General features: G+C 35.6%; 1 non-coding gene across 1 annotated transcript; it reads right to left on the bottom strand.

Annotated features, from left to right (window-relative positions):
- Window positions 1-269: 269 nt before the first annotated feature.
- Window positions 270-342, bottom strand: TRNAC-ACA. The gene has a single exon. It is a non-coding gene; the product is annotated as a tRNA-Cys (tRNA).
- Window positions 343-21,635: the final 21,293 nt, after the last annotated feature.

Raw genomic sequence — 21,635 nt, 5'->3', positions numbered from 1 at the left:
ATTGATGTCTTCCTTTTGTGGCTAAGAAATCTAGGACGCTATGATCTGATGTCATTGTTCACTGTTGTGAAACATAATCTGCCTTTAAGAAAATACTGTCAACTGTTGTTCCACTTCAAATTAAATAAAGAAAGAAAAGAAAGGGAAGTCGCTCAGTCATGTCTGACTCTTTGCAACCGCATGGATTGTAGCCTACCACGTTTCTTCTTCCATGGGATTTTCCAGGCAAGAGTACTGGAGTGGGTTGCCATTTCCTTCTCCAGGGGATCTTCCCAACCCAGGGATCGAACCTGGGTCTCCTGCATTGTAGGCAGATGCTTTTACCGTCTGAGCCACCAGGGAAGATGGAATAAATTAAATAAATCTATAGCTAAAAAATGTAAGTTCTCTCTCTCTCTCTCTCTCTATATATATATATATATATATATACACACACACACACACACATATATATGTGTACATATATGCACACACTCATATATATTTCTATGAATGAAGAGACTATCTCAATACTTTAAAAGTAAATTATCAATTATAATTTCATTTCAGGTATAGCTCTCTGCTTAGAGAAATTCCCACGATACTGGATGCTTGGGGCTGGTGCACTGGGACGACCCAGAGGGATGGAATGGGGAGGGAGGAGGGAGGAGGGTTCAGGATGGGGAACACATGTAAACCTGTGGCGGATTCATTTTGATATTTGGCAAATCTAATACAGTTATGTAAAGTTTAAAAATAAAATAAAATTAAAAAAAAAAAAAAAAAAAAAAAAAAAAAGAAAAAAAAAAAAAAAGAATTTCAAAAATTTAGAGATCTGGACAAGAAGAAAACAATTAAATAACTCAATGAAATTGTAGCTTAGAGTTGAATTTCTCTATCAATGTTGTTAGAAAAAAATTTTAGTTCAAAATAGTAGGGATTTTTTTTCCTCAAAATCCCATCTAAAGAAAAGCCAAATTCCAATAGTGAGAATGATTTAAAAGTCTTGCAAGAAGTAGCCACAATTGTCTTCCAAATGTTATATAAGAGTATCAGAAAATACTACTTACTTAACTGATATGTTTGATAACTTCTGCATTAAAGAAACACACATACATACCACTCTTCAGGTACTTTTCATACAGTTACACTCTCAGTTCAGTTCAGTTCAGTCGCTCAGTCGTGTCCGACTCTTTGCGACCCCATGAATTGCAGCACGCCAGGCCTCCCTGTCCATCACCAACTCCCGGAGTTCACTCAGACTCACGTCCATTGAGTCAGTCATGCCATCCAGCCATCACTGGATCTCACCCTCTGTCGTCCCCTTCTCCTCCTACCCCCAATCCCTCCCAGCATCAGAGTCTTTTCCAATGAGTCAATTCTTCACATGAGGTGGCCAAAGTACTGGAGTTTCAGCTTCAGCATCAGTCCCTCCAAAGAAATCCCAGGGCTGATCTCCTTCAGAATGGACTGGTTGGATCTCCTTGCAGTCCAAGGGACTCTCAAGAGTCTTCTCCAACACCACAGTTCAAAAGCATAACACTTTATCAGTATACAATTGTTCTTGAGATCTACATAAATTCACTTTAGTCTCTTTATTCTGCCTATAAATAAGTAGACACTGATGCAAAAGCTATTGTTCTATTAGCAAATTATGATATCATGGTTGTTAGTCAAATGTTTCTTAATTATTAAATTGGAAGAAACAAGGTTTAGGATAACTCAATGAGCAAATGCTTTGAATTTGTCCTCTTATTATATCACAAAAATAGGTCTTCTGGACAAATGCAAATCTAACTGAAAGGAGAGGAAACATAAAACATCAAATGGACCAAAAGCTTGCTACTTCAAATGGACTTCCTTCCATAAATACACAACATTGATGCTGAGTCAGAGCTGAGAAAAGACAAGGTGACAGGTTCAAAGTCCTACTATTGAGCTTTCATGCACTTGCCATTCAAGGTGTTCTATAGGATTTAGTTATCAACATGTCATAACAGAACTATTATCCTTAGGCACTATTCATCCTCTAAGGAAGACAAATACTGCTCTAATTAGTGCAGCATGAATAAGACAGGGTACATAGTTTGCTATATCTAAACTGAACTTTCATGATATGAGAAAAGCAGGTGCAACAGATAATACAAAAGAAACACCGAACGGCGTGGAGTCCTACAAATATAATTTCCATAGTATGGAATAACATAATAGAATAACATACTGGAATTATTATGATGATAATTATAGGGTAGCATCAATTTTATATGAATGTGTTTAATGAATTACAGAGGAAAGTGAAATCACTATATTTAATGGTTTTCCTTTCCTTCTGTCCATCACATTACAAACCTATATCTAAGTTAAAGGGAGCCTAGTTGAGAGCCAGTTATTCTGCTGTCAAATTAATTTAGCTTAGAAAATTAAATGTTTAGATGGCAAGCATGTCTCTAAAAATCAACATATTATCACTTCTTTGCTTTTAGATATGGAGCTAATTTTTTCATAATATGGAAATAGAGTGTCAAGAAAATTATTATTTTTTTATGTTTTTAATTTTTTTTTACTTTACAATTTTGTATTGATTCTGCCACACACCAACATGAATCTGCCATGGGCGTATGCATGTTCCCCATCCTGAACTCCCCTCCCACCTCCCTCTCCATACCATCCCTCTGAGTCATCCCAGTGCACAGCCCCAAGCATCCTGTATCGAACCTGGACTGGTGATTCATTTCTTATATGATATTATACATGTTTCACTTATTGTTATATTACTAACTTAACTTCTTAGGCAGGATAACATCAAGATCAGTGACATTTTTTAACTGGTTTGAAAGAGATCTAGAAGACTTACAGACATTGCTATTATTTTTTCCCTTTAACATCAGATATATAATATTGACTACTTAGCAACCTAAAATGAAAGGTTTTACATACTCAACATTCTGCCATTTTTCAGATGAAACTATATCTAATACACCTGTGGCACAGAAATATAAGTCCAAACAAGCAACAAAAAGATAATGATTCAGAAAACCACTCTGAAGCTTTAACAGGGCTCCAGAAGACCAGGAGAGAGCCTGAGAATGAGGAAAATGATTGGTTGATTCAGTTCAGTTCAGCAGCTCAGTCATGTCTGACTCTTTGCAACCCCATGAGCTGCAGCACACCAGGCCTCCCTATCCATCACAACTCCCAGAGTCTGCCTAAGCCCATGTCCATTGAGTCGGTGATGCCATCTAACCATCTCATCCTCTGTCATCCCTTCTCCTCCTGCCCTCAATTTTCCCAGCATCAAGGTCTTTTCCAATGAGTCAGCTCTTCGCATCAGGTGGCCAAAGTATTAGAGCTTCAGCTTCAGCTTCAGTCCTTCCAATGAATATTCAGAACTGATCTGCTTTAGGATGGACTGGTTGGATCTCCTTGCAGTCCAAGGGACTCTCAAGAGTCCTCTCCAACACCACAGTTCAAAAGCATCAATTCTTCAGCGCTCAGCTTTCTTTATGATCCAACTCTCACATCCATACATGACTGCTGGATAAACCATAGCTTTGACTAGACAGATCTTTGTTGGCAAAGTAATGTCTCTGCTTTTTAATATTTTGTCTAGGTTGTTTATAACTTTCCTTCCAAGGAGTAAGTGTTTTTTAATTTCATGGCTGCAGTCACCATCTGCAGTGATTTTGGAGCCCCGAAATATAAAGTCAGCCACTGTTCCCATTGTTTCCCCATCAATTTACCATGAAGTGATGGGACCAGATGCCATGATCTTCGTTTGCTGAATGTTGAGCTTTAAGCCAACTTTTTCACTCTCCTCTTTCACTTTCATCAAGAGGCTCTTTAGTTCTTCTTCACTTTCTGCCATAAGGGTGGTGTCATCTGCATATCTGAGGTTATTGATATTTCTCCTGGCAATCTTGATTCCAGCTTGTGCTTCTTCCAGCCCAGTGTTTCTCATGATGTACTCTGTATATAAGTTAAATAAGCAGGGTGACAATATACAGCCTTGAGGTACTCCTTTTCCTATTTGGAACCAGTCTGTTGTTCCATGTCCAGTACTAACTGTTGCTTCCTGACCTGCATATAGGTTTCTCAAGAGGCAGGTCAGGTTCTCTGGTACAATCACCTAGTTAAAAAAAGCCTATGTCAGAGGGTTTGTAGTATCAAATTGATTAAATGGTTCTATCCAAAAAAAAAAAAAAAAAAAAAAAGATTAGGTATAACCAGTCACTAGACCATACTGGAGATAAACATAGGAGGAAAAAGCCACTTTTCATTCTTTCCTAAAATTAATAGACATCATTTTTAGAACAGTTTAGATTTACAGAAAAATAGAGAAGGTAGCACTAAATGTTTCCATATATCACTGTTTCCCAGTATACAGTTTCCCCTTTTATGAACATATTGCTTTAGTGGTACATTTGTAACAATTAACAAGTCAGTGTCAATCACTTATTATAACTAAAGTCCACAGTTCATATTAAGGCTTGATCTTTATGTTGTACAGTTCTGTGCATTTTCCCAAATATATAATGTCAAGTATCAACATTAGAGTATTTATAATATAGTTTTGCTGAACTAAAAATCTCTATTCATCCTTGTCGCTCTCCCTCTATGTCCCTGGCAAACACTGTCTGTGGTTGTGGAACCCCATGTTCCTACTGTCTCTATAGGTTTGCCTCAGAATGTAATATAGTTTGTATTATACAATATACAGCCTTTTCACATAGGCTTCTTTTACTATAGTAATATGCACTTTCAGTTCCTCCATGCCTTTTGGTGGCTTGATAGAGCATTTCTTTATATCACTAAGTAGTATTTCATTGTATGCACGCAATACAATTTGTTTATCCATTCATCTATTTAAGGATATCTTGTTTTGTTTCCATGTTTTGACAATTATAAATAAAACTGCTATTAATATTTGTGTAGGTTTCTGTGTGGACAGAAGTTTTCAAGTCAATTGTGTAAATACCTGAGTGTGATTGCTAGACTGTATGTTAAGAAAAAGTGAAAGTGAAGTCGCTCAGTCGTGTCTGACTCTTTGCAACCCCACAAACTGTAGCCTACCAGGATCCTCTGTCCGTGGGATTTTCCAGGGAAGAGTACTCGAATGGGTTGCCATTTCCTTCTCCGGGGGATCTTCCCAACACAGGGATCAAACCCGGGTCTCCCGCATTGTAGGCAGACGCTTTACCGTCTGAGCCACCAGGGAAGTTGTATGTTAAGAATATGACCACAAATGACAAATATTATGCCTTCCTTTCTTTTTAATTGAGACATTTTTGGAACATAATATAATTGGTGTTTTTCACAGGGCAGCGAGTGCATTGTATTTCTTTGCTCATGCCAAGTTGGGGGAAAAAACCCTCTTGCATTGGAAAGCGTTCTTACAGTCTTATATCAAGGAATTGCCATCCTTTCGAGAGAAAACATAAAGTTTAACTTTTGAGAAAAGAGTCACATCTCTGTAAGTAGGCTTAAAGGATTCTATTTATTAACACTGTGAGCAATATGGATACTATTTCTTTTTTTGGTATATCTTGAGCCTAGTTTCTTCTGAAGTTCATTTATTTAAAGAGTAATGTAGTAAATAAGAGCCAAAAAAGAGTGACAAATTGAAGCCAGTCACATTCCTACTTTGGTTGCACTGGCTATAGAGTGAGACAGACAAATTACTTTTCTCTGGCTCTTCTTCTGGGGAAAAAAAAAATCAATCTTTATTCACTTTAATAATGCAGTTAAATTGAAATTAAAACTAGAAAGCTCACAAGTGGAATCAAGAATTCTAAACTTTTCTGAAAAGATCTATTTTTTTATAAGTGTCTCAAATATTAGTATGTTAAGAGATAGGCTATCATATAATAGTATGGGAAGTATTCAAAGAGGGGAATCCATTTTAATACAGCAATTTGATTTCAAGGAATGTAGCTGAAGGAAATGATAAAAAGTGTACAGAAGACATATGTACAAAGATACCCATGGAGGTGACACCGACAATACAGAAAAGATAGAAGGAATAAAACCAGATGACCAAAACTAAGGGATTGGTGATTTAAAATGTGTTATATCCATATGATAAAATATAATAAGTCATTAAAGCTATACTGTAGTATGCACATATTTACATTAGGAAGGAATGAAAATTATTTCTCGTTTTCTCTGGGGAAAGTGGAGAGCCTTTTTGTTTTTGCAGATGAGCCCTCCACTGTCCCAAAAGAGTGTAAAAAGACTCTCAAGATTCCATAATCTGGAACTTATTCAATAATCACATTCATCCTATGGGATAACCAAGCTCTAATAACCAGCATCCATTTAGCATTTCTGATACTTTCTGAAAGTATCATTCTGATACTTTCTCTGTGCTCAGTTCAGTTCAGTTCAGTCGCTCAGTCGTGTCCAACTCTTTGCGACCCCATGAGTTGCAAGACTAATATAAACAAGGGAAACATAGAGGTGAATGAAACAAACTCCTATTTACATGGAGCTTAAATTGTAGTGTAAGAATGAGCAGAGGGCAGTGGGCAAGAATCAAGATAGACAATAAATTCATTAACACACAAGCAATTTTAGGCAATGTATGCTATTAAAAAATGGGATCCGTAAGTTTGTTTTCCATGTCTGTGAGTAAATTTCTCTTTTGTAAATAAGTTTATTTGTATCATTTTTTTAGATTCCACATGTAAGTGATAGCATATAATATGTCTTTGTCTTCACTTAATATGATAATTTCTAAGGTCCATCCATGTTATTGCAAATGGAATTATTTCATTCTTTTCCATGACTAATATTCCACTGTATATGTGTACTATATGTTCTTTATCCACTCATCTGTTGATGAACATTTAGGTTTCTTCTATTTCTTGGCTATTGAAAATAGTGCTCTATAAACACTGATAGAGAAGGAAATGGCAACCTGCTCCAGTATTCTTGCCTGGAGAATCCCATGGATAGAGGAGCCTGGCAGGCTACAGTCCATGGGGTTGCAAAGAGTCAGACACAACTAAGCGACTAACACACACACACACACACACGGACATTGGGATGCATATATCTTTTAGAATTAGGATTTTCGCATTTTCTGGATATATGCCTAGCAGTGGATATGCTGGTTCATATAGTAACTCTACTTCTAGAGGAGATAGGGGTAGGGAGGAATAAATTAGGAGTTTGAAATTAACAGAAACACACTACTATACAGAAAATAAATAAACAATAAGGACCTACTATATAGCACTGGTAACTATATTCAGTATCTTGTAATTACCTATAATAGAAAAGAATCTGAAAAAGAATATATATATATATATATATATATATATATATATATATATATATATGATTCACTGAATACCTGAAACTAACACAACATTGTAAATCAACTATTCTTCAATTAAAAAAATAAAAATGGAATCAAGAAAAGGAAGGGTTTTCTTACTAAAGAGTTACTTGGACAAGGCAGTCAAGGAAGACCTATCTGAGAGGTGACATCTAGGCTAGCAACCAGTAAAGATCAAGGATATGAACATTCCAGGTGTGTTAACATAGTACAGAGCCCTGAGTAAGAAATGATCTTGATGTGTTATAAGGGGAAACAAACAAACAAACAAAAACAGAAGAATATAAAACTGGTTCTCATTGAACAAAAGGGAAGATGATAGCAGATCAGTTTGGAATGGAAGCCCCGAGCCAAACCAAGTAGTGCTTTATAGGTCATCTAAGGCCCAAGAGAAGAATGAGGGAAAACCAGGGAAGAAGTTCTAAGCCTGAGAGATTGGACATGTGACTCAATCTTGACACCAATAGAGTTCACATGTGGTAGTGGGAAGGCTTGGAATAGGGGGCCAAGGGACAGGAGACATCTGTTGCCAGAAGCATGCACAAGCAAGAGGACAGCTCCAAGAACTGAGATCCAGGCACAATGTACCAACACAACTTATTCCATAGTTTAACAGGATACCTCTCATTGCCTGTGCTCAGAGATATCATCTCCAGTCTGTCACTCTTTTGTTGACTCAGTGTGTGAGGACATGGTTCAACACCAACCTAGGAGAGAGTTCAAGGCCTCATACTTAGAGACCCAACTTTGTTTGCACAGAGTTCCCTAAGCTGGGGAAGACAAGCAGATCCAGAATATAAAAAACATCTGTGGGAATAAGGGTTGTACATCGTTTTGTTTGGGCTTTCTTACTCCACTGTTTTTCAAGTTGCCTAATATGACAATATTTTACTTTTAGTAAATAAGAATAAAAGATATTCAAAAATCAATCAATAGAGGAAGGCTTTTTCCTTCTTTAACCTGGTTTATTAATGGATTCATAAAAGCCTGGACATGCCACTATAATACAATCAGTGATACCAAAATACTAAAACATAAGCAGAGATAGTAACAAATGAGATAATATCACAAACCAAAAGTGCACATACAAAAACAAATGCATTTTGTTCTAAACCACATCATTTTAATGTCCAACTCGCTCCCAAGCCTGTTAATAATACATTGCTCTTGCTTTAAAAATTAAAACAAGCATGTTCATCAGTTTGAGGCCTTACCAACAGTCAGCTCCTCTGAAAATTCCAAACAGATCCTAGAATGTATGGCATATTAATGATACTAATGACAGTAATTCCATCAGTACGGATATGGCATAAGCCCAGTCACATCAGGCACATCACAGTATACAGCATGGTCAACAAAGCCATCAGTACCTGACAAAACCCATTAATTTGAGAACTGAGCATTACAGAGTCTGCCAAAGCACAGCCACATTTCTCTCTCTTGCGTCAGGGACTTTTCAAAATGACATTTCAGAGCTGGAGACACCACTGTTTATGGCTAAATGAATATTCCCCTAAGCATTTGCTTTTCAAGATAGGAATTTCCAGGAATGAGATACCACCCACGGCCAGCTGGGTACAGATATAAATAAAGAGAAATTTACCCTTGGCTAAGGAATCCACATTTTTTTTTTAGTGTTTATACAGTTCAAACTTGAAGATTCGTTTGTTTTTATTTTTTTTTTCTTTTTAACTTGTCCTTTTAGAAGATATTCAGAAATATGTTAAAGTGTGAAGGACTTGCCTACATTTGCATTAATTGGTATTTTTAAAAAATGTTTGCATTCAGTTCAGTTGGTGAGTGCTTGATGGTCATTTAGCCTATCTTCAAATGCCAATCTCTTGTGTCTAGGTATATATAGTTCTATATTTCCTAAGAAACCTTTTGTGATATAAAAGGTATCCTGAATTCTTTGAACGCAAAAGTAATTTGTCACAGAAGTAAGTGTATTTTAAAATTTTCAATAATTTTCAAAGAGACTATCATAAAAGGCATTAAGCATATCATGACAGAATTGATGACAAAAGATAATAGTAGACACTATACATAAGTATTAATATACACATATAGATGGTGTATCTGTGTGTGTGCTTACAAAATCTATTGCCCTTTGAATCAGTATGTAATGGATAGGATTCAAAGTCATTTTGTTGTTCAAATCAAAATTATCATGACTATTGACCAAAGGCTCCATTGTAATCTAAATAATGAAATATGATGAGTGTATAACTAAGTTGTCCCTGCAATTTTTTATTCAAAAATATTTGCATTAGACAGATGAAGGAAGCAAAGACTGAGCACTAATGCAGGAAAGAAACATTATCCTTCCTATAGGTGGTGTTAGGCACTTCAGACCCACTGAAATCTTTTTGTCATATTGGAGTTCTTCATATATTTCTTATTGAAAATAACCTGCAAAAATTCCTACAAAGTATAAACATTCCTTAGGCACTATGTACATTGGTTGGATGACATTTAAAAGATTACACTGAATCTCACAAGAGCAACATTTTCCTAATTGCTTGCTATTTTTTTCCAAAGTATTTTATGTAATAATAAATACATATTTTATGTAATAATAACTAGAATAAAATCAAAGCAGTAAAACATAGCTTTCTTTCCTTTTTTTCTCAAGGCTTTTAAGGTTCTACAGAAATTTTCTGCATCCCTAAATGCACTGCCAATCCAAAAAGTATTGGATCTATAAACTATATTACTATGATTTCTCTCTCATCATATAGCTCAAAATATGAATTCATACACATAATCTAATTTGACCATTATAACAAATATAAGGTTTCAAATATAACTAGCAATTTCTTGAAACCTGCAAAAACATAAAGAGAAAAAAATGTGTTTTTTTTATACATATGTAACATAATTCTCTTGCTACTTTGACTAAACTTCTGTTGGTGTACAACAACTTATCAATAGCACAGAGATTTACAAATGGAAGGAGAGGGCACCGAGTGTTAAATGTTCTATAGAGTAAAGCTTTAGTCTACATGTCAGCCACTGGGAAGAGATAAAGAATTCTACCTGTGTTTCCATAGACTCAAGGTTATGTGATTGCTATTTAGACTCCTGATACAAAGTAAAATAATAAATTGTTGGATAGAAAACATTTTAAGTTTTGTTATTTAAAAGAAACTCTGATTATTTATTTTATTGAATGGCTTATTTTTCAAAATTTCTCTTCAAAAATCATTTGATGGAGGAAACACATTATAGATAAGGATTAAGCAGACAAAATCACTGTGGACGGTGACTACAGCCATGAAATTAAAAGACACATGCTATTAGGAAGAAAAGCTATGACAAACATAGACAGCACCTGTGGCGGATTCATTTTGATATTTGGCAAAACTAATACAATTATGTAAAGTTTAAAAATAAAATAAAATTAAAAAAAAATAAAAATAAAAAAAACAGAGACATAATTTTTCTGACACAGTCCATGTGGTCAAAGCTGTAGTTTCTCCAGGAGTCATGTACGGATGTGAGAGCTGGACCATAAAGAAGGCTGAGAGTCTAAAAACTGGTGCTTTCAAACTATGGTGCTGGAGAAGACTCTTTAGAGTCCATTGGACTGCAAGGAGATCAAACCAGTCAATCCTAAAGGAAATCAACCCTGAATATTCATTGGAAGGACTGATGCTAAAGCTAAAGCTCCAATATTTGGCCACCTGATGCAAAGAACCAATTCATGGAAAAGACCCTGATGCTGGGAAAGATTGAGGGCAGGAGGAGAAGGGAGCAACAGAGGATGCGGTGGTTGGATGGCATCACCAACTCAATGGCTGTGAGTTTGAGCAAACTCCGGGAGACATGAAGGACAAGGAAGTCTGGCATGCTGCAATACATGCGGTCACAATGTGTTGGACATGACTGAGTGACTGCAAAAGAACAGGTGATATTTAGCTGTACTCTGTAAGGCAGGAGCCAGAAATGCTGCTAAACATCCTACGATGACCATGACATCCTGTACAACCAAGAATTATCTGGTGCAAAATGCCAATAATTCCACAGCTGAGACAACATGGACTAGAACAACCAAACGCATTTGAAAAAGAACAACTTCGGATGGCTTACATTACCTAATACCGGTGTGATATTGGTATACATGTTGTAGAATAGAATGTAAAAATCTAATAGTAAAAGCTGTGTCATATTTATGACACATAAATCTAATAGTAAAAGCTGTGTCATATTTATGACAAATTAATTTTTTAAAAAAGGAACTAAGCCTTCTTGATTTATGTTTCACATAATATAATATACAAAATCAATTTTAAAAGTAATGTATCATATATCAAAATGTAAAATATAAATCTATGAAATTCTAGAGAAAAAAATAACAAAACATCTCTAATCTTCAGTTAAAGATTTGTTAAACAGGATTCAAAAATGCCACATAAAATAAAAATTGGCAAATAGGACTTCATCAAAATTAAAACCAAATCAACACACAAACCTGGCCCTTTGAAGACACTTAAAAAGCTAAAAGACAGCTACAGACAAGAACAAAGTATGTGTAGACAATTATATGATTAAACACTTGTGTCCAGAATAAATAAATTAATCTGTGACTCAATGTTGCAAGATAAAAAACATGATAAAAATAGGCAGAATATTTGAACACTTCATGACAATGATACAAATGCCAAAATACATATAAAAAGATAGTCATCATCATTATATACTAGGAAAATTCAAACAAAAATTGCGCTGTGAAACCTCTAAACACCTTACTAGAATGGCTAACATTGTTTCTTTCTTTCTTTTTTTTTTTCAATGACAGTTCCAAGTTCTGGTGAAGCAAGAAAGCAGAGCAATCTTGAGCTCTCATATGTTGTTAGTGAGACTGTAGTATAATACAGTCTGTTTTTATAAGCGACTGTGATATAATACAACCCACTTTGGAAACACTTGGGGTATTTTGTATAAAGATAAATATTTACTTATCAAAATCCAGCAATATCTTTTCTAGATTTTTACTCAAATAAAATGAAACATTTTCAACATATATTTATTGGTAAGTATTGATAGTTGCTTCATATGCAGTGGCCCCAAACTGGAAACAATCAACATGTCCAACAAATGGTGAATGGATAATATTTGATACGTCACATATCAGACTACTAGTCAGTCATAAAAAGACATAAGCCACTTTCTACAAAGAGTAATTGTGATAAATCTCAAAAGCATTTAAGTGAAAGAAGTCAGATACAGAGGGGTACATAATCATATGATTCACTCTCTATGAAATTCTAAAAAATGCCACTAAAAATTCATAGTGGCAGAAATTAGACCTGTTTCTCAAGGGCTGGGTATGGGGAGGAGACTGACAACACAAGAGCCCAAGGAAACCCTTTGGAGTCATGGGGATAGTCTGTATCTTGACTGTAGCAGTGGTAACGCTGTTCACATTTGCTAAAACCACAGACATACCCCAGAGAGGGTAAATTTTATCATGACAATAAACCAGACCAAGAAAGCAAATGAAAACCTAGGCTTCAGTTTTTCTGTAAAAGAGAAATTCAAGCTCAAAACTTTTCAGTTTATTCAGTTCACTGTTTTATGGCTTTAGGTAGTCAGAAATAACAAAGACAAATATTTCAACATAAGAAAGTACTTGTTCACAGTCCAAATATAGTACATTACCTACAGAGGACATGTGGTATGTTTCTTAAACTACATTTTAATAGCTGTAGAAAATAAAAAAGTATAATGGTCAAAAATATTGGGAAATCTTGGTTTAAACAATATCAAATAGACATATTTCCTTCTTCTATTAGAGCCTTTAGTGTGTGAGTCATGGAATTACTAAAAGGAATTGTAAGAACATCATGTAGCATAAAGAGCATGTTCTAGATGATAGCTAAATTAAACGTCCTTTAAGGTTCTCTTCTAATGCCAATTCTTTTTAAGCCTTTTGTTTGTTTGTTTAGAAGAAGATTTTAGACAGTAGCTTATAAATAAAAAATCATCAGAAATATAAATTCTTTATAGCAAGGACTTGCAGCATCCCTAGTGGCAGGGACAATATTCCTATTTCTTTTCTGTTCCTATCATACAGTGAAACACATCAAACATTGACTGATTTGGGTATGAGTAAAAGTCCCATCAATATGGAAACAAACCAAACCATGAAAAATGAAGTTGTAGTGTAAGATTGAGTGGTCTAGAATAGGGGTCCCCAACCTCCAGGCTGTGGACTGGTACCTCTTGTCAGATTAACTATGGCCTTAAATTAGAAATAAAGTGCATGATAAATGTAAATGTGCTTGAATCATCCCGAAACCACCCTTCCAACCTCTGTTCAGTGGAAAAATTGTTTTCTACGAAATCAGTTCTTGGTGCCAAGGTTGGGGACCACTGCTCTGGAACACAGTATTCTTAGTATCTTTCCTAAAATATGTTAAATACCTTGCATTTTCCTACCCTTTCTAACTTTGAAATCATGGACATGAATCCTCTCGACTCAGTATGAAGATGCATGGTATTAAGGAGAAAATGTCATATTCTCTCTCTCTTTCTCTCAATACCTACGCTGGTATTTACACTCCTGTAGTTTATACATCTTTACTTTCTGGACCCAGAGAGGAGTGGAGGGGATGGCTGCCAGGTAATGAGCTTTAGCAGAGATTGTCTCCAACTTCACTTACATAAAATAGAGAAATATCCCTTCTGAAACCACAAAAATCTATGAATCCTGATAAATTACCTTTGATATTCAGTATTTAGTAAAACTAAGTGAAAACAGAGAGAGAGAAGCTTTTTCCTCTTTATTATTTGCTCCATTAGAATTGTTGAGAATTTTCTATGATGATTATTTTCAGCTGGAAAATATAATGGTAAAATGCATCAGCATATATGACAAGTCACATCCACACACTCATGCATACAATCATCATTCTGGTCTTTGGGAAAAAATACCATCAATGAACCTTATTGCATCTAAATGTTGTTATGTGACTCCAAATCAGTGAACCTCAATATTGCCCCTAAAAATGAGATCTATTATAGTCAGTGCAATAGAGTTGACTCATTGGAAAAGACTCTGATGCTGGGAGGCATTGGGGGCAGGAGGAGAAGGGGACGACAGAGGATGAGATGGCTGGATGGCATCACTGACTCGATGGACGTGAGTCTGAGTGAACTCTGGGCGCTGGTGATAGACAGAGAGGCCTGGCGTGCTGTGATTCATGGGGTTGCAAAGAGTCAGACACGACTGAACTGAACTGAATAAGATATACATATATAATATAAAAAGATAGTGAAAAAAAAACACTTAAAGGAAAATGAAATGTTTAAGAAAAATGTCAAGAAGAACCAATATACACTTACATATAAGAACTCAAGACTAGAAAAGACCTCTTCATGCTTTCATTGGATATTAGCACTTCATTTAGTCTCAATATCATTGGCCTTTTGTCTCCTGTAATTCTCTGTTTATTCACACACTCATTCAAAATTTTAACTGAGTACCTTGATTATGCTAGGCTTCTTTTCCAGGATGAAAAGATACCCCAGTGACTAAGATAAAGACCCAGCAAAATTCAGTAACAACAACAACACAAAATAAAATGCAAATATCTATCCCTAAATAAAATCTCTCTTCACTCTACCCTACTCTCCTTCAGTCTATTATGATCACTACTCTCAGCTATCCACTTGCTGCAAAAGGTTTATCTGACAACAGAACTTGAGGCAAGAAAAGGTTGAAAGTAATGGTTTAGTAGAAAATGGGAAGTGGAAATCAAAGATCAAGTAGAAAGTGAACTGTTGATGATGAAAGAAAAATAAGGATTTGTTGAAGCAGTAATTTTGTATAGGCAAAATTAGAAGGGATCTGATGCAGAGCTGGGGAGAATTTTTTAGAGAAAAGCACAGATAATTAGGATATGGGATAAATGTGTGCAAGTGAAAATATCATAGATGAATAAATATTTTGTGGGAGTTTTTAGAGGTTCTCTTTGGATTATTTCAATTTTCTTTTTGAAGTGGAAATGAAGACTTCCACTTCTGAGAAAACAGAAGAGCATCCTCCAGTTAATTATAAGTAGACACCTAAGACACTCCATATAAAATAAACATAAGGAGACTCTGAAAGCAGAGATAAGAAACACACTGAGAAGTGACTTCAGGACTCAAGGAAGGAAATAAGGAAGAGTAACCTGGGTTATTTGTTTGTTTATTTTGCCTTACATATTCTGGACTTGGAGCTGAGGAAGCTGGTGATTCAGAAACGACCATGGGTACAAATATATAAAGCCACAACACAAACTTGTTTGTTCAAGCAAAAGAAGAAAAATGGGGCAGGGGCAGATTACCAAGACAGAAATTTTATACAGTAACTGCTCTGTTTCAGCCAAATCTAAGGGAAAACCTGCGGTCATACTAATACCGACACTGTAAAAGCAGAGTGAAAAGTCTAAACTTCCACACTCTTCAGCCTATAACAGGGCACCCTAACCTTTCCACTAAGGTAATGTCAGAAATGGTCATAGAGAGAGGTGGGACTTTTATCCAGGCTCCACCCCACCCCATCCCCCACCTGTGTCAATGCAGAGGGAAGTCTGGAGTTTATCCCTCACAAAGCAACAAAGAGGAAAGAGGTGCCTTATTTCTCGTGCTTCCTCTGGAGTGATGTCAATGGAAGCCAAATGTGGAATCAGAACTCTCCTCCCTGCCCAGCAGTGATGAGGAACCCCAGTCCCAGGATTCAGTGTAGGCCAATATAAGAATCTGGGTTCTATTCTCGCCTGGCAGTAATAAGGCAGTGACACTTTCATTCCTGCCAGAGTGGTGGCAGGGAAAATCTGCCAAAATATGAGGTTTAAATAAAATCCAGAGTCTCATAACATAATACTCCAAATGACTAGGTTTCATTTGAAAATCAGTTGTTTTAACCAGGAAGATCTCAAACTGAATGAGAATGGGTAATCTATAGAAGACATAATTAAAATGACAAAGATATTAGAATTATTTTCAAAAATTTAAAGCAGCCATCAAAAAAAAAAAAGCCCAAAACATACTCAAAAAGCAATTATGAGCATATGTAAAGCAAAAAATTAAAAGTTTCAGCAATGGAACTGAAGATATAAAAAAAGAATTAAATAAAAATTTTAGATCTAAAAAATACAATAACCAAAATTTTAAAAGACAGTATAGGGGTTCAACAGCAGAATGAACAGAGAAGAAAGATCCACTCAACTGGAAAGTAGAACAGTAGAAATCATGAAGTTTGAACAACAGAGGGAAAACATACTAAAAAAAAGAGAGAGAGAAGAAAGGGGGTAAAAAATGAGAAACAAGAGAATGTAACAAAAGACCTAAATTTATGTCAGAATCCTAGAAGGAGATAAGAACAAGGGTGGGGATGAGAAAGTGTTGAAAAAAATGGATTAAAACTTTTCAGTTTTGTCCAAGACATAATACAGCCAAAGACTCAATAAGCTGAATGAACTAAAAAGGCCAAATACAAAAATGCATCATATTCAAACTTCGAAAACTAAAAACACAGAAAAGTCCTAGGATCAGCAAGAGAGAAATGGCCCATTACTTATAAAAAAGTTCAAATGGCAATAGATTTCTCAGCTGAAACCATGGAAATGTCATGAGGGTTTTCACATGCTAATGTGATTCAGAGTTCTTTACTCCACAAAAATGTTCTTCAAGGTGAAAGGGAAATAAATACATTCTCAGATGAAGGAAAACTGAATTTTGTTGCCAGCCTATCCATAACTGATAAGAGAGAAAGCATGTTGGGAAGAGGGGAAAAAAAAAAAAAAAAAAAAAAAAACAGATCAGAGAGTTACGTAAAACAAAATTGTGGTGGAGTTAAGTTGCTGATAATGAAAACTCTGGATGGGACCTTAGAATTGAATGGATGAAACAGGAGAGAAGTTAAAATCACTTTAGGAGAGCAGATTAAGGGTATCTGAACAGCCAGGATATTGGAAGCATCATCTCCATGTCCATGTATCTAAGAATTCAGAAAAAAGTATCTTTAGAGAGAAAGATAGGAGACCAGGAATAAGTCTTTGAGAAATAAAGGGAAATCAATGACATTATTTAGTAAGAGGAAAGTCAAATTTGAGAGTTTCAGGGAGGAAGGGAGTAGAATATCTGAAAGTGCCATCATACAAGGGCATTTTTGGGAAGAAAAAGAAAACAAACTGCTTGGTCATAATATTTTGTTGTTAAATATAGTTGTACTGATAGTTACATAAATTGTTGATTATAGGTAGTTAATATTTACTTAGGATTTCTACATGCAGTCACAAAGAGTTGGACACAACTGAGCGGCTGAACTGAACCACATCTATTATCGTAAATGGTATTTTGCTTCTTTCTCAAAATGCTATTAATCTGCTTTTTCTTTTCATAATATTTTTGTGATAAAAAGTATTATATATCTATGTGGCAATTTATTCTCCTTAATGCTTATGGAACTAGAAAGTTCTTTATTTCTTCATGAGAAATGTCATCTAATTTTTGCCATATCCAAATGAACTTTCTATGGTTTTAAAACCACTATTGAATCTATAATTATGTCACCTATTTTATACTTAAATTTTAAGTCTTTTTTCATGTCTTATCCTCCAAATTTTCTATTTTATTGGCCTCTTGATATGCTGTATCTTTTAATAGATTTTTTTTAAATTTTATTTTATTTTTAAACTTTACATAACTGTATTAGTTTTGCCAAATATCAAAATGAATCCACCACAGGTATACATGTGTTCCCCATCCTGAACCCTCCTCCCTCCTCCCTCCCCATTCCATCCCTCTGGGTCGTCCCAGTGCACCAGCCCCAAGCATCCAGTATCATGCATCGAACCTGGACTGGCAACTCATTTCATACATGATATTTTACATGTTTCAATGCCATTCTCCCAAATCTTCCCACCCTCTCCCTCTCCCACAGAGTCCATAAGACTGTTCTATACATCAGTGTCTCTTTTGCTGTCTCGTACACAGGGTTATTGTTACCATCTTTCTAAATTCCATATATATGCGTTAGTATACTGTATTGGTGTTTTTCTTTCTGGCTTACTTCACTCTGTATAACAGGCTCCAGTTTCATCCACCTCATTAGAACTGACTCAAATGCATTCTTTTTAATGGCTGAGTAATACTCCATTGTGTATATGTACCACAGCTTTCTTATCCATTCATCTGCTGATGGACATCTAGGTTGCTTCCATGTCCTGGCTATTATAAACAGTGCTGCGATGAATATTGGGGTACTCGTGTCTCTTTCCCTTCTGGTTTCCTCAGTGTGTATGCCCAGCAGTGGGATTGCTGGATCATAAGGCAGTTCTATTCCCAGTTTTTTAAGGAATCTCCACACTGTTCTCCATAGTGGCTGTACTAGTTTGCATTCCCACCAACAGTGTAAGAGGGTTCCCTTTTCTCCACACCCTCTCCAGCATTTATTACTTGTAGAGTTTTGGATGGCAGCCATTCTGACTGGTGTGAAATGGTACCTCATAGTGGTTTTGATTTGCATTTCTCTGATAATGAGTGATGTTGAGCATCTTTTCATGTGTTTGTTAGCCATCTGTATGTCTTCTTTGGAGAAATGTCTATTTAGTTCTTTGGCCCATTTTTTGATTGGGTCATTTATTTTTCTGGAGTTGAGCTGTAGGAGTTGCTTGTATATTCTCGAGATTAGTTGTTTGTCAGTTGCTTCATTTGCTATTATCTTCTCCCATTCTGAAGGCTGTCTTTTCACCTTGCTAATAGTTTCCTTTGATGTGCAGAAGCTTTTAAGGTTAATTAGGTCCCATTTGTTTATTTTTGCTTTTATTTCCAATATTCTGGGAGGTGGGTCATAGAGGATCCTGCGATTTTTAAAGAGTTGTTTCAGGTTCACAGCAGAAGTGAACGCTCACACATCACAGCCTCCCTCATTATCAACATCCTGTACCAGAGGGGTATATTTGTTACAACTGATGAATCTACATTAAAATATCATTATCATGCAAAGTCCATGTCTACATTAGGATTCTTTCTTGGTGTAATATAGTCTATGGGTTTTGACAAATGTATAATGACATGTATCTACCATTATGGTATCACCCAGAATAATTTTACAGACTGAAATATTCTCTATGTTATAGCTATTCACCCTTCACCTCTCGCCCAATTCTTGGCAACTATTGACTTTTTCACCTGTCTCCATAGTTTTGCCTTTTCTAGAATATTATATAGTTAAAAATCATACAGCATGTATGGTCTTTTCAGATTGGTTTTCTTAGTGACACAGGTTGACGTTTTCTCCATGTTTCTATGGTTTGATAGTTCATTTCCTTTTAAATAATATTCTATTGTCCAGATGTACCTGTTTGTTTATCCATTCTTCTACCTAAGGATATTTGGGGGCTTTCAAGTCTGGGCGAAAAACCTGCATGCAGGTTTTTATGTGGACCTAAGTTTTCAATTCATTTTGACAAATACCAAGGAGAATGGTTGCTGGGTAGTATGGTAAGAATACATTAAGTCATTTTCAGTCCCAAAGCAACAAATCAGAGTTCCCGCTGCTCCACTTCCTCACCAGCATTTGGTCTTGTCGGTGTGCTGCGTTTTGGCCATTCTAATCAAGGTGTAGTGACATCTGTTTCAATCTGCACCTTTCTACTGATATATGATGTTGAGCTCTTTTTCGTATGCTTACTTGCCCTCTCTATATTTTCTTTGTTGAAGTATCCAGGGTTTTTGCCCATTTTAAAATTGAGTTGCTTCTTAATGTGCTTGCGTATAAACTCTAAGTTGATTTTTCTTTTTCTTTCAGTACTTTGTATTTTTCTCACTGTTTTGCTGATGAGACTTTGTCTTCTACTCCAACCATTATTCTTTTTTAGATAACCAGGTGTGATTTGTTGTGTTTTTTCTCTTTTTCTTTCCCTCGAAGATTTAGGATTGTTTCATTTTAGCATTCTGGAGTTAAATTTAGGTGGGGTTGTAGATTATCGTGGTTCTTCAACACTGTGATTCTTCAATATGGAGATACATATTGACTTTTCATTTCTGAAAACATTATTGACCACTCTCTCTTTGACACTTGGTTCTTATTCATTTTATTTTCTTCTTTTACATCTTACTAACTAAATAGTAATCCAAATCTAAATATTAGATTATTCATGCATAGAAGTGTGCCCTAGACTATGAAAATGCCATTATGAGGAAGTCTGAGACTTGTTTTTGTCTAGTGATTGAAAGTGAAGTGAAGTAGCTCAGTCGTGTCTGACTCTTTGCGATCCCATGGACTGCAGCCTACCAGGCTAGGTTAGTGAGTAGTTTTCTTACTCAGTAAGAGCAAAGAACAATCTCAGACTCTTTTATTTATTTATTTATTTTAATTTAATTTAATTTTATTTTTAAACTTTACATAATTGTATTAGTTTTGCCAAATATCAAAATGAATCCACCACAGGTATACATGTGTTCCCCATCCTGAACCCTCCTCCCTCCTCCCTCCCCATTCCATCCCTCTGCACAGATCTAGGTTCTAGTCCATTGTTTGAGATGAAGCATTTATCTAAAAATAGGCATTAGACCTCTAGCCCATAGTCTCTATGGTTTCTATCACAGAATTCTAGTGAATCATTATAGAATGGGCTTTTGCATATAATTATATTTAATTTCTCTGTTTATTTTTGGACTTTGGGGAATATTTGATTCTGTCAAATTCACCTCTGTGGATAAAAAACTTTTTTGTTGTTCTTATAATATTTTCAATTATTTACTTCTCTGAATTATCATGCATGAAATAACCATGAATTTGATTTCATGGGCTTAATGTCTAAATTTAGATCTTCTAGACTAAAATTAGAATTTTATGAACATTTTAAAGTCTATGGCAAGCAGCATCTTTCCCAGGAAAGTTGGTCCTATTTATGCAACTTTTACAACAAGAGCATCAATAAAACTGGCTCACTGAGGTAAAACTCATACATCAAATCCCCCTGAGCCAGTGACAAAGTAAGACAGGTATGTAGAAACCACTGAATTATAAATGCTATGGTTCAATTCCTAAGCTATTGACCAAGGAAAGAAAGCCAATGTAATGGCCAGTGATGGCTGGACTGTATTATCTACTGATGACAGGAATGACATTTTCTCATAGGAAAAAAACCTTTGATAACTCTCTACTTTATTTCAGCACTTGCAATATCATCTCACAAGTATAGTGATAAAGGACCATCTTTCTGATTTTAGGTGGTGGTAAGAAGGAGATATTTTAACCTTAATTTATTTGATGAATCATTAATATCAGAAGCATCAAAAGTTTCCCTTTCCTAAT

This window comes from Bubalus bubalis, chromosome 8 (genome assembly GCF_019923935.1).
Source record: "Bubalus bubalis isolate 160015118507 breed Murrah chromosome 8, NDDB_SH_1, whole genome shotgun sequence".
Lineage (NCBI taxonomy): Eukaryota > Metazoa > Chordata > Mammalia > Artiodactyla > Bovidae > Bubalus > Bubalus bubalis.
Note: the sequence above shows the minus strand (reverse complement) of the source record. Positions and strands in the feature narration are given on the sequence as shown.